The 15,789-nt window shown below is 37.2% G+C and overlaps 1 protein-coding gene across 2 annotated transcripts in view; it reads right to left on the reverse strand.

Moving 5' to 3' along the window:
- The window catches only part of LOC124149634 (serine-rich adhesin for platelets-like), a 230,381-nt gene that overhangs the window by 131,827 nt on the left and 82,765 nt on the right, over positions 1-15,789 (reverse strand). The window contains exon 1 of one of the 2 annotated variants that reach the window (XM_046521360.2): positions 11,636-11,997. The exons of the other annotated variant lie outside the window; for it this stretch is intronic. The gene's annotated coding sequence lies outside the window, so the exon portion shown is untranslated. Of the gene's footprint in view, positions 1-11,635; positions 11,998-15,789 lie in introns of those variants that run through there. 2 annotated transcript variants of the gene reach the window in all.

Genomic DNA, 15,789 nt, shown 5'->3' on the forward strand with positions numbered 1-15,789 from the left:
TGGTTTTCGACTTCATAAATTACTCTTATCTCATCCTGAAGTATTTCTTTGACATGTGAACGGTATGTTTCAAACGATCCCACAGCATACTTCAGACCCATCGTAAGTTCCTTCAGGACAGACATGCAAACACACACAACGTCAACTCTGCCTGGCTGCCTCCATGTTTGTAGACATGTTTACCTGTGAGCGAGCTCGTTAGACAGGCGCGTACCTGTAGCGTACCTGTGACTCTCACCTCTGTTACAACAGGTGGACACATCGACCATCACGACAGCAAGGAAGGAGTTTGCAAAGCAAACCTCCCAATACACGATGTCGGTCAGAATGTCATGTGACCACATCCAAGGCCGATCAGGAAAATGAATACCAAGCATCTCTGGTCAAAATACTCGAATGACAAGACAACCTTTCTGTCCACTCAAAGTTCAAGGTCAGCATATCACACATGCTTGATGTTATTTACAGCAAAGAAGCAACAAATTAAATGTTTATTGACTTATTTTGGTCAACTTTTTTGGGATTGAATAGTCCAGGTCCGAATAAATCTTTCATTGTTTTAGCCATACACAACATGGTCACCATTCTTGATGTGACACTCTGCTGATTATCGTAAAGCAAGAATGTTCAGCGCTACATGGTGACCATTCCTTGGATGGTGGTCATCGAGTCACAGTAATGATGGAATCAGGGTTTCGTTCACGGAGCGTCTTCCATCTCTGAATATTGATCTTCCTCACAAACCTTACCTAGAAACATGTTTGCTTGAGAGCCTCAGTTAATAGAGGAAAAGGCAAGTCCAGTTTGACCTCTTCCTCATACAAATTTCAATGTTTCAAACAGGCAGAAACAAATAATCATTCAGTTACTCTCCTAAACTTAACCAAACTTTTTTAGTGAAGCATTACAAGCATGCGAGTGATGAAATTCAAACAATTAATTCACTGTTACTTTTGGATTGATTTAATATGAGTTAACGTCGCTTTGGGCAAAATTCAAGCAATTACAGAGCGAGTTACAGCAGAAGTGGACTTTAAATGTTTTCCGTAATGAGGGAGTGAGTATTGTTTTAGGCTGCTTTTAGCCATATTCCAGCAATATCACGGCAGGGACACCAGAAATGGGCTTCACACATTGTTCCCATGTGGGGAATCGAACCTGGGTGTTCGGCGTGATGAGGCAACACTTTAACCACTAGGCTACCCGACTGCTCCTTTTTGCCTTATGAGAGAATGTACACCACACTGTTGAATGAACCGCTTCCTAGAATCTCACAATACTCATAACACTATCAAAGCATATCAATGCTTTGTTTCCAGTGTCACATATTTCACACACAAACCATTTGAACATTGTACTATAAAGCGTCCAGACAATGTGTCAGTGTAAGCTGGCCATGGTTGGAGTTTATCTAGACCTGCTCAGAGGCCGATATTCAGCCCAAAATCTGCAACAATTATTGTCAGCAAAAATTACAATATGGGAATTAAAAAGTTCCTTTTTGTAAATGTAAATATACATGTAGTTACAACTGATGTGATGGCCGGTGATTTGTATTCCACTGAAAACAGGACTAAACAAGAGGAGGAATTTCAATTTTACTGTATTGTATTGAATGCAATGTCACAACACAATGTTAAAAAACCTTTGAAACAAAAAAGTAAGAAGTTAAAAAAGTCCCAATTTTGAACAAAATACTTTTTTTCCAGTTTACCCTCCATGGGCACTTAGTTTGGAATCCTGGATAAATCTCTGCATAATTCCGTAGGAGGATCAATGCTTGAGAGGTTCCTTTAGCTTGTAACTACTTTGTGATGTGTACTGTGTTGTTCAAAATCAACAAAACACTAACATGTGCCTGATGCTAAAAAAGCCTTAATTATCCCATTCCAGAAAGCCTGAAGTATTACACATCCTCTTCAGACCAGGAATTTATTTGGATGATATCCCCCATAATCCTCCAAGGTGGCCTACAGACTTACACGAACACATTATGTCTGATGTATTATGATGATGATGATCATTGTCCTAGACAAATCACCTTAATAACTATAATGACCAACTTGTCCAGCTGAAGTAAAAATATTGAAAGTAAGGCCCTCTTTGTAGTGGTTTCACTAAGCCCTCGAAGCACACAAGGGAAATACCAGTCGTATCGCCTTCTAACTCAGCATCTGAACAATCCAACTCTCTATGGTAATCATATGACCCCGTATGACCCTGCTTATCCGTGTTCATACTGGTAGTAAGAAGATTGACACTGATGCCTCAACCTGAAATCATTGCAAGTCACTAGAGCATGACTGATCCACGCTTGACAGGCGTGACCTAACATTATATCCTGTCTTTCAGACCAGATTAACTGACTGAAAAGGAGTGGAAGCAACCGCACTTCAATGAAGCCATCAGATGTTGGCAACGCTTGTTCACAACAACTATCCATGTTGTGTGGAGAAATACCACATGAGAAGCCTTTATGTCAAATATAAACATGGCCATGTAGTTTCCGTATTATTATTATTATTATTATTATTATTATTATTTGATAGGGAAGCAGCCCAGGGTAATAATCCTTTACCTTCGGGAAAAACAAACATCATGAGTTGTTAATTAAGCTCAATCATTTCCTAAAATGTAGTTAAGTCAAGAATATCCTTTAGATATCATTGTAGTTGTATGGGTAATATTTTCCTACAACTATGATTATAATTTGGAAGGGAGATAGCTCATGTTCACATATGGTCAGCCTTTTTGAAAATTTGTTACGATTTTCAAAAAATGTAAACTAAAAATTTCAAAGACAAATGAAGTTGTATGAGAAATACTATTACTATGACTGTTTGGTAGGAATATAGCATATGGTGACTATTGTCTGCCATGCCCCTTCCCAGCATGTGACACCTTCCAGGAACCATCGCTGCCAGCAGCGTGGAAGCAGCCATTACAAGAATCTTTAAAATCTACACTCAAACCACACATCTAGCAACAATCATTTTTGGTGAATGTTTTGGGGAATGCTATAATATTGAATTGGGAAAAGGTTTCCAAATAACTTACTCTTTCCCAAAGAATTTACATTTGTTTAATAAATCATTTGATCACATCGGTTTGAGATTGCAGACAAACAGAAAAGCATAAAACTTCCCCCTTACTTTCTTATGTACTTATTACATGATATTTGAAAAGAAATAGCAATTCAAATTGACAAACAAAGCAATTTAGCTGAGGGAAGAGTATGAGGTATTACGGCTGTCCTAAACATAACGGTCAGTCCGTTGCAAGTTCAACTCCATGCATGTACAGTAAGAGAGCTGCACAGAGCAACGGGCTACCACTGTCAGGAGCTTGCAATGACTGCCTGCAAAATGTAAACGTGTTGCATACGAAGCTCAACATATGATTTACCAGCAGAATCACGTACCTGAATGTATTACAGAAACATGGCGTACAAGACCTAGTCAGATGGTTTCAGACCTCATCTATACCTTGCAATACTTTCATTATATTGTTGAACATTAGGTATTCAATTACATGTTCATGTTAAACCGAAACCGAATGCTGTCATAATAAATTATTCAAGAATGTAAAAGAACATTTAATCGCTTAAAACAAATAATAAAATGACGACTTCTGAAAACAGGAACAACATAATAGCAATCATAAGTGCGGCAACACTTTGTTCCCAGAATTCCACAGTTAGAATGACCTTCACATTCCCATTTTACTGCATTCGTAGAACAAATGCCACCAAATTCAGCTTTCATACAATGAACGTTCAACAAAAGTAATCTGTTGATCTTAGTCTAGATGGCAGTTTGCTATATTATGGAAAGTAATGTGTAGGTCTTAGGTGTAACATGAGAGCATGGATATGACGTCACATCACTGGTTGTGTAATAGACAGGCTTTATTTATTATATGTGCTCAGGTGATATAAACTTATATTGCTTTGACAAGGACAGAACGGTAATGTACATCTGTTTTGCATAACATATCAAGCATGTGAGAAAAAAAAGAGAGAAGCTGTAAATCCATGTTTAGAAAAGCAGTAAATACATGTTCAGAGAAGCAGTAAATCCATGTTTAGAGAAGCTGTAAATCCATGTTAAGAGAAGCTGTAAATCCATGTTTAGAGGACCAATAAATCAATACTTTATTGAATTTTGTTTGAGACAGAATATTTTTGGTCAAAGCTTCTCTGAAAGTAGAAGCAAAACTAAACATTTTTTTCAAGTTATTTACAGAAAATGTGGCAAACAAGTTGGGGGGAGGTAAAACTTGAAGCGAAATCAATATTTGTCAGTATTTTCTGAAACATTTTTTCTAAAATTCAAAATATATTTCTAAAATATATAATGGTTGGTCCCTGCATTATCTATGGACATTAATATGACTTAACATAGGATCAAATTACACATATACATACATCTTTAAACATACCAAACAAAACCAAAATATATATATGCATTTTTACTTATCAAAGAACATTTTGCTCTGACCCACATTCCAGTTTTTTTCTTTATTATGAAACATTTGCCACAGATGTATACATACTGGTTTCTGATATAATCTGCCTTGGAGCTGCCTTGTTTCCAGGGCAACAAACATAACATCAGTATCAGATAGCATGCTACCAGTGTCAAGTAATCCCATCAGCATTCATTTATCGTCATAGTAACCATCAAAGATGACATTTTGCCAGATTGTGTTAACTGGTGTTTCAGAACAGTAGAGTGTGGTGGTAGGGCAACTAATATACACATGTATCATTTCACAGTCACATATTTAGGTGTTGGCCACAGGTATGTTTGCAAAACAAGATTACATTTTGATTAAGTTATGGCCAATGAATGTGTACCACTAAATCATTCATAATGCAGCAGTAATTATAGATTTCATAAAACATCTTTTAAAAAGAATGATTATTTTTATCCTAAACTGATTGTTTGGGAGTGAGGGAGTGGGGAAGTGATGGAGTGATGGAGTGAGGGAGTGAGGGAAGAAGTGAGTCTTACACAGGAAGAGTACAATACAACAAAAGGGAATTGGAGTCTGGACAAGATGGAGTTATGGTTGACAATATGAACAACATTCAAGACACACAATCGACAATATGACACTTCCAATCTGGCCTAGTAAAGTATGTTTGAGTCTTATCACACACACTAGTGGCTGACAGTATGAACACTCAAGAGACACAGTCAATAAAATGACACTTCAAATCTGGCCTTGTAAAGTATGTTTGAGTCTTATCACACACACTAGTGGCTGACAGTATGAACACTCAAGAGACACAGTCAGTAAAATAACACTTCCAATCTGGCCTAGTAAAGTATGTTTGAGTCTTATCACACAAACTAGTGGTTGACAGTATGAACACTCAAGACAACAGATGTTCCTCTCAAACTGTTTACACAGTTTGTATATACAATTTAGCTACATGCATCCAAAGATGTATAAAAATCTATATACATTTTTGACACATCATATTCAAACAGAACAAACAAGAAGAAAAATGTTTTCTATTGTGTCAAAAAGGGATAAACACATGACAGATTTCCTTGAAAACAAGGAGGGTGTTCCTTCATGAATATTGTAACAGAGACCCATGCTCTACTTCCTGCTTGACATCAATGGATGGAAACAAACACAAACATTGTCTACATATATACATATTTGATAGCTACATAGATGCCATGCTTCATGTTATGGTGTGATAAGGCCTACTAAAACTGCCAACATGGTCATAATATAACACTGACCAACTCATGCCCCTTTCGCCCACTAGGGGGCGCTGTTCATGCATCAGAGGTCCTGCATGCACTGCTGGTCGGTACGTTTGCTTTATATAGTCATTATGACGTTATAAAATATGTATGAAGGAACAACCATGGGATCAGACTGGATTATCCCCAAGAGGATCATGGTTATTGTTGCAGCAGCAACCCTGTGGAGATGATACCAAAGGTTGTTAAGTCCTTTTTTGGAGTGAGTGAACCATGTTTTTAAGCTACATCAGCAGTTTTTTAGATATACATAGTCAAATCATGCTGTTTGTATCTATCATAGTGATTATAACAATAAACACACAACATTATTTTTTTCATTTTTGCATACATACTGACGATGAGAAATTTCCACATCTTGAACATATGTTTTTGAAGTTAAAGAATTGTTAATGAAATAAGATTTCATGGATCTTAGTAAATTTGAATAATTTCTTTATAAATGTGCTCCACTGACCACTTAACTGATCCACACAGAACTGAAATGTAGATGTTCTTGTGAAGAATCCACTTAATGAGAGGGCTTGTGTGTATCTGTCTGACAGCCACATACATACGCCTCACAGATGTCACAGTCAACAGTGTTCCAGCTATATCATGTCAGCCTGACCCACAACCCAGTTTAGCGGACTCTTAACACAAGCAACAAAGTGCTGTACACATTAACATGGGACCCCACAGACAGCATCCATATAGGGAATCAAACCTGGCACTTACCACTGACCTACCAACACATCCACAACAAAGGACACTCAAGAAGCAACAATAAATAGAAGGATCTACTTCAATATTCCTTCATTTTGAGGGTCAAATGCATTCCAAGCCCACCTGAGTTCAAGGAAACTTACCCGCAAATATGCAAACTGTTCTGCGATGTCTAGGACCTATTATAAACACATGTTAAATATTGACCTGACCTCCTGTATGCAACAGGAGTGTTCCAGAAGAGGGTATCTTGTCAAGCAGGTTGTCTTGTGACAGAGAGGCCTGAGAGGGAACAGAGCTGTTTACCCAGAATAAAGATCACGCAGCCAATTTGTACATCCTCTGTGTGTAGCGGTGACAATATGACAACTGACAGTGTTGTAACAAGAAGGTATGTGGCTGGTCTTGACACTGATTGTCAGCATGGGCACATGGTGGATAACAACACAATTAACTGGTTCTTTCTCAGAATTCAGTTTTCAAAACAGAACATTTCAATGTCAAGACTTAATTACAGCTTTTGTACACTGGCTTTGTATGCTACAGGGTGAAACTAGCCATTGCATGAGCGATTGTCTCCACTATTTGTTTTTCGTAGTGGTCACCAATCCAATCCAAGCAAAACCTATACAGGCACTGAGGCCATCCAATCACCATTATGAAGCATGAAGAACAGGTTCTATTTTAGAGGATTTTATCTTATCTGGCCTGGTTTTCTCCATACAGTGAGTGAGTGAGTGAGTGTGTTTTACGCCACTTTTAGCAATATTCCAGAAATATCACAGTGAGGGACACCAGAAATGGCCTTCACACGTTGTACCCATGTTGTAAATCGAATCCGGGTCTTCGGCGTGACGAGCGAACGCTTTAACCACTAGGCTACCCTACCACCCCGGTAACAGTAGGAAGGGCCTGTTAATATTACCTCAGAACTAAACCTGGGAAGTTTTCACAAAGAGCAAGCACACTACCCACTAGACTAACCCACCATCCATCACAAGGTATCAGACATTTTCAAACAAGCACATGATATCCAATATTCTATTGAATCACAAAATATTATTTCATGACTCAGAATGTGCATACACTCATAAATATTATTTAAACAGTCCACCTGAGGAATTTCTATTCAGACTAATGTCTTCTCAAACATCTGAGCCCATTAAACTGAACTATAGTGCATTTCCCCCACCCCATATATTACAGTACTGAGCACTTAAATGGTTTCCACTGACTACCCTTCAGCCCAAGTCTATGTCGAGACCTCTCGGGGCATAAGTGTCTACATGAGTGATCAATCCTGTTAAAGTTTATTGTGGGTACTTTATGGATTCTGAATAAATACCTCAATTACAAGGTAAATACCACCACCATCGCTGTCACATGCACTTTGTTGTTGACATTCTAGACATGTCAATATTGGTTGCCATATTTGTGATGCAGTCGTTGCCGTTGCCGAGACTACCTTACCACTGCAAATAAATTCTCATGAAAATACGCAAATGTGCATTAGAAGTTTGGAAGCATATGACCGATATACCATTAACTAGATTCTTGGTGTTCACTGATCATCAATATCTATTTTAATTCTCCCATTCTAAAAATACCTAATAATAAGTATATTTATATGGTGTTGGGATCCACACCTATTATGCTCAAAGTGGAATAGTGGAATATTTATAGAATGTTATACTGACAACAGATGAGTCCTGATTTAAAACATTGACAGCTTGTTGCAGTTTTGAGTGATAAATGCAGAGATTATAAATGAAATATTCTAAAATTATCTAATTTTGATTGGATATTACAAATTTAACTTATTTCAAATATACATAGGGACAGTCTGGTAGCCTAGTGGTTAAGGAGTTTTCTCGTCATGCCAAAGACCTGGGTTCGATTCCCAACATGGGTACAATGTGTGAAGCCCATTTCTGGTGTCCCCAGCCGTGATATTGCTGGAATATTGCTAAAACCATACTCACTCACTCAAATATACATCACTAAAGTATCGAAAATACATATTGAACAACATTCCTCTTCACAGATTATTATTTTTTGCTGTTGAAAAATATGACAATTTACCTGTTATGCATTACATATGATAAACATATTATTTCCATCATCACTGCCAATTATATTCCCATAATGCTGTACAAACCAATAGGAGTACCAATATTTCGAAGAGTAGCTCTTATACTTAAAAAATGTGAAAAATGTGGTGGACATATTCAGCACTGCAGTTCCCATGGCCTTTAGTCGAGCAATCTGAACTGCCTTTGAGTCAAAATTGGATTTTCATGAAAAGAATATCAAATGTATTATTACAACAAATTCAAATTAAGACTTGATATACACACATGCTGTTGAACGAGGCTGTTCTAGAATGAGAAAAATATCCTATTATTGCAGGGATCTATGTGTATAGCGTACCAAACATGGCTGCCACAGACATCACAAAATCTTATCCTCTCCCTGCACAAGCTGATTTGCCCATACCATGACCAAAGAACTATGTTCGCATGTAAATATAGTCTCTGTACCCACAAACCGCTTGTCTCGTTTGACCCTGTCAGGAAATACAAACAACCTTCAATTTTCCTTTTCTCAAAGTACCAACAACTGAAGACATTATTTTTATTATCAAACACTTCTCTCTGTTAGCTTTCATCAACTGCAGCAATATTTAAAGACATGGACATCTTTTTTAGTAAATCAGGACAAGAAAATTTAATTCTTTCTTAAAAAATATTAAGGGACTGGTCATTTATTGTAGGCGGAAGGGAGGGTCAGAGGGTCACCCAAAAATATGACAGTCTCTTGGGGTGGGTAAAAAAATAACAAACATATTTGGGGAGAGTCAAATTGACATTTTGTAATAAAATATAAAATGCTTTTGCATTTTGTCTTTTCAAGGAGGGTCACGAAAAAGATGTACAAGGATAGGGAGGGTCTTCAAAAAAAGCATTAAGCATTAAGAGAGGGTCATTATTTGCATTACATTATTAAATCAAAAATACTCCGACCCACCCCCCTGTAATAAATGACCGGTCCCTTAGTTCCCTTGATGAAGGGGATTTTCTCCAGTAGATATGTAAAAGATTTTATTCCATTAGGAGAAAACAGAATTTACTTGCACTCTTTTGAGATTGTTTAGGAATTACAAATGTAACGCTTCCAACATTGAAGATTACAAGGTTACAAAGGAATACTAGTCCCTCAACATGCCTGTTTTGCTAATAAATAAAATAAAAATTCTTTGAATGCAATAATTCAATACATTAATTTTACAATTTAAATTATTTATTTTTTTAAATTTCAAAATGAAATTTATCAAGTCATGTAAACGTATTATTCAAGAATTTTTTAAAAATATTGCTTCTGATATAAGTAGTCCTATTTATATGGTATTCAGCTTCAAATACTTTCATTGTGGGATAACAGAATTGTGTGATGTTTTACGAAGGTAGATGTCTCCATTTGTCAGTGCTGATGACGCCTCCCATCTTGTGCGATGTAGCTGAGAGCAGTGTCGATTGCTTGTTGTATTGACACGGGTAGTTGACACTCAAAACAACAAATATTGCTGACATTGTTACAAACTGATGGTGCTGGCTCCAAGAGGGACTGGGCCTTCCTATGCTGTATCATAAACAGATATTGACAAGAACAATTTGAAAACAAATACGGTGATCATGAATCACGTAGAAAAAACACCACCGAAGAGTGAGCAATACGGTCACTGTGACCTTTGACCTCAAAAATAGAATGAACAAATTTGAATTCACGTGATTCAATTATAGAACTGGGAAAATTCTCTTGCATTTAATATCAAAACTGACACGAAAATTCGACAAGAAACATCACATATTTGCAAAATATTTGCGATCTAAACATGTAATACGCAAAGCTATTTTTAAAGGTTTCGCAGTTGTATTGTGTAAAATTACAGGGTAATATATTAAATTACTTTACACTTAGGCACTTCAGAATTTAAGTTAAAAAATATTGTCAGTTCCCCATTTTATGATCCTGACAACATTGGCAAACAACAGAAACTGTTGACTGTATGACTGTTGGCATACTCCATGTTGTATTGATTGAGCGAGTTGAAGTAGAACTTCCCCTGTTATAGAAACCATGAGACGCTCACCCACAACCTACACAGCTTCATCAAATTTCAAACATTAATATTTTATCTCTTAAAATATGTATAAAAAGTTTCTAAATGTCATATCCATTGCTAAGGTTTTCCAACACTTCCTTTGTTGTTGGCAGAAACATTGAAAACAAAGGACGAACATTGAAAAGTGTTTTATGAAAATATTAAAAAAACATTTTATTTTAACATGACAGTATTGGTATATTCTCCAAATAATACAGAAAAGAGTCATTCTTTCTTTACCGAATATACTTTCAATTTATAAAAGGAAAGAATATTCAAGTTAAGGACCAGTGCTTAATCCTAATGTACAGTCTGATCACAGTCCAAAAGAAAATATTTTGTTTTCTTGTTCTGTGACTTTATCCCATATATGTATAGATCAAGACTTGAATATACACCATCATACACCTAGCTAGATATAAATGAGCTTTGAATATACCTAGTACATGTAGGGCAAGTAGACGTATAACAATACCTGTGCATGTGTACCTTGCTTGTGTTATTGCAATCAATACAAACAAAGTAGATGCAAAACTAGCGCAAGTATTCAGCCACACCCCAATATCAACTGCTGAAAGTCATAAAATTTATGAGCCTCTTAATCAATGGGCAAACTATTCTAATACTTGCATGTACAAACATTTATTTTTTTTACAACATCATAAAGCCAGTTTTTGATAATTACTCAAAGTAAACATCCATTTTAATTTTAGACAAATCTATTTAGATATCATATGTTATGTGTCTATATAAACTGACTTCCCTCAACTACAAATGTCGCATCTATTTACCTTGATTATCTACCGTGTTTGTTTATTGTCAGGTGCAAAACATGATTCACCGTTATTTCTCAGGTAAATTCAAACCTTAGATAAACCGACATCCAAGCCTGCCAATTACAAGTCCATCAGAACTTCATTCAATGTTTCATTCCCCATGCCAGTGTTAAAAAAGAAGACTGTTTTTGACAGCAAGGACTTACCTGTTGTACCTGTTCAAACTAATTAACAGCTGTTAAATTCCTTCAGTTATCCGTCCTGAATTGGACAAGGGCTGAAGCAGAGATATCCTCCAATAACAGCCCTGACAGTTCATAGAGCACAGCTAGGTCAGAATCACCTGGCTTTACCTGGCTGTACAGGTAAGGTAAATCTCGTTAACACTTCCAGCACACCTCCACACTGTCCTAACACCTTTAGGATGTGACTGATTAATTAGCTCTGCCCTGAAGCATCTTTTCATCTAGACATAGTCACCTAAAGCACAGAATAATCTTTCCGACCAGCCGACCCACAAGGCCGTTCGCTAGCGGCTGGGCGATGGCTTCAGTCGTCAGCTGCTGGTCTCCCTGTGTTGGTGTTCCGGCTGAGCATGCTCAGTGAGACTGATGACAGCCCGGTGTACTCAGCACACAAACAACAAATGGTTGTTCTTTCCCATACGACCAAAACTAATCTGTACAAATATTGCAGTTTTTCCCACATTGCTTGTCAACACCAGCGTCTCCGAGTCCGCTCATCGAGACGTACATGGGTTGGAGCAGGCGGCCACAACTACACAAACTTCCTCACTCCCTGGGGACATCGACAGTAAAGTTCTATTTCGGCTGGACAAAACATCACCAGTCCTGACAACCCAACTTATTACTGCTTATTCTCATGATGACATAAAACAAGACCATTTGCAACAACCTTCATGTTATCAAATTAATATCGAAATATTTAAATTCATTTATATTAATTGAATATAATATCAGGACTACAAAACATCACCAGTATTGAGAACCCAAATATTGCCGTGTGTAAAACCTTCCTAGTATGAAATTGACGTTTCCATATTTTTATTCATTTAGATTCAAATTAAATATAATTTTAGGACATCAAACACATTTACCATTTTTCATAAGAAAGATAAACTTAAACATTTGTGACTATTAGAAAACAATAAGCATACCATTATGATCATTTATGATCATCAACAGCTGTTACAATGCACACAACAATATACACTGAACAAAAAAAGTTAGGGATCATGAATATTTTTGGGAATATTTTTATACCAGAGCACACAATTTCATAAAAATATCCCCAAAAATATTCATGACCCCTAACCCTTTTTGTATATATATGACACTGTTTTACATCCAAAGAATTCTACAGTGTTTTTAAAACATATATATAAGTACAACCATAAACAGAAATATCTGTGTAAGTACAGAATTCATGATCCAGCTGTGAAGTTATAGATGTATTGTTAAACAGATTCTATTTTTGACGAAGGAATGCAAAGTTTCTTTACCACATAGTAAATACAGTAAGCTGAAATGGTCTCACTAAATACCACCTTCCTATTTCTATAGGTAACTACAACAGTGATTCAACCCTCCCATACAAACATGCACCTGTATTAGTCATTCCTACCACACCCACTGATTCCAATCAAACATTGCAAAAAAACACCCATAATTCATATAGCTGTACTTTGATTAGGCCATCATTAAAACTAACTCTGTTTCTCTGTGACCTATATATGTTTCCCAACGACAAAAGAAACGTGAATGCCATACATGTTGATTAATATATGAAGAATTACGTATATTCAAGTGATATTAGATCGGTTCGAAAAACAAACAAATATATTGGTATTAGGGCTGGGACGGGTAACTCGGGTACCGGGGTCGGTTGGGTACTGAGTAGGACCGGGGTAACCACAGGACTACCCGGGCCCGTGCTTAGTCACATGATATATTGTTTAATGACAAAAAGTATCTAGAATTCTATAATTATACTACAATGTTCGCATTTCTTTCTCACTATGCACCCATTCCTTCTGATTTTTCATATGGTTGAATAAAGATATAACTTAAGTCAACTTCAGTGTATGAATGACCAGATTGTTTAATACATGTATCTAAATACGTTTTGCCAGGGCTATGCTAAAAATGTTCCCAATTAGACATTTTGTATCTCCTGAGACCTATAGCGGGTATCCGGGTAGGGTCGGGTAATAGGGGGATGGGTCCCCGGGTAATAAATTTGGACTCGTCCCAGTCCTAATTGGTATGTTGTGTGAATCAAAGCTCATGAATACATCACATATGAGGTCATAGATCCATGATTCGAGATTCACTATTTGTCTTCTGCAGGATTAGCGTGTTAAGTTTGGAAATCACGTGCAGCATTTCGTGATAAGAATAAAGTCACTGTGTGGTAACACTTGGCTGATAGTTTGTCATAAATTAGTACACATTATAACATCTCTTCTAACGTACATACTTCTCTATATGTTTCTATGGTTTGCGTTTCTTTTGGCAGTGAGTATATATACCACTCAAGAGAAATTACGGACCACTTGATTCTTTCATTGTACTGAATTTAATCTGTCATGGCATAGTATAGGAAATTGGGTGGTTAGGCAGTGAGTTTGTTTTTAAAAATAATAATAACAGTCCATTTAATTGTGCTTTTCCAAACTCAAAGTCCACCATTATTATCCTTATCAGTGTATCACTGAGTATTCCTTCTTTGCTCCGTTGGTAGTAGACAAACCGATCTGACTCAGTGTCTTAAATAACTGCCCGCTCGCCTGCCCATGGCTCGTAACTTTCTAGTTGGGTTTAGGGCTGGGACAAGTCCAATTTACTACCCGGGTACCCACCCCGCTATTACCCGACCCTAACCAGGTACCCGCTGTTGCTGTCAAGAGATAGGTACAAATTTCCAATTGGGAATAGTTTGACCGTAGCCCTGGCAAAATGTATTTAGAATTTCATATAAAACAATCTGGTCATGCATACGCTGAAGTTGACTGAAGTTTTATCTCAATTCAAAGATATAAAGTCAGAAGGAATGCGTGCATGGTCAGAAAGAAATGTGAACATTAGTAGCTTATAGTGTAATTGTGGAAGTTCCAGATAATTTTTGCCATTAAACAATAATTAAATTTTCGTTGTGTTCATGGAAATTCCTGCATTCTGATTAGCTGAGTTGGTCACGTGTTATTGCATTCATTTCCCGATGAATGTAAAAAATTAAGCCACGCCCACCGCGGCGCACTACTTTTATTACTGCGGAATATCGGGGAATCCCAATATTACAGTCGAGGGAATTCCCTTTCTGCTCACGTGTATCGTCATGCACAGGACATTTAGCGACATTCATGCATATTCATTGTCCAAACTACCCTTTGAAACCGAAGGCCGAGAATGAATGAAACAGCAAACGTGCAGGCTCGCTCGCCTGTTTTTTTCCCACTCGCCTCGGTTCAACTTTCATGTCTTCGGGTTTCATTTCTAACTAGCATTTCTCCAACTGTGTTTTACCGTACTCAGGGAAGTAATGTTTGAATCACGCAGTAAGTGACCATGCTATTTGAAACAGCCGCCTTCTCTCGGACATATTTCTTCCGGTGCGTTACAGTCTGACTGTTGCAGTTCTTTTCGCCTCTTGCCTTAATTGACAGGTCCAATGAACATTGTTTTAATCCCACTCTCCGTTGATTGGCTACTGACTGTGTAGGCGTGTCAAGTTATGTGCATAAATTAAACGATCACCTGATTCATGTCACGCCACTGTATGTATTCCTACACCTGGAATGTTTATCAATGTCGTCATTTTTGTCTGTTTTGATATATGCAACTGTTTTGGGTTAAACTATTGTAGATAAAACATGTTTTACATTGTCGAATTTAATTATAAGCATTGACTGTATATTGTTTTTCGGTTCATTGAGGTATGAATCGAAAAACCGATGTGCAAACTTTTGTAAGAATACGCTGCACGGATTCATACAGTTTGCACATCGGTTTTTCGATTCATACCTCAATGAACCGAAAAAAATACACAGTCAATCCTTAAATATATCACGTGACTAACCACAGGTCTGGGTAGTACTGTGGGTACCTGGGTTCTACTCAGGAACCACCTGCCCCGGATACCTGAGTTACCCGTCCCAGCCATAGTTGTGTTGCATGAAATGTCCTCCACCTGCCCGACTGTCTTGCAGATCAGTTTAAGGCTACTTACGTATTCAGTTTTATCAAATCTACTCATAGATTCTCAAGTAATTGTTTGCATCAATCAAGACGCAACTTGTCCCTTATTCTTCACAATTCTCAATAATGTCTGAATAAGGGCA

Source organism: Haliotis rufescens, unplaced genomic scaffold, assembly GCF_023055435.1.
Source record: "Haliotis rufescens isolate VD_foot unplaced genomic scaffold, xgHalRufe1.0.p SCAF_7, whole genome shotgun sequence".
Taxonomy (NCBI): Eukaryota; Metazoa; Mollusca; class Gastropoda; order Lepetellida; family Haliotidae; genus Haliotis; species Haliotis rufescens.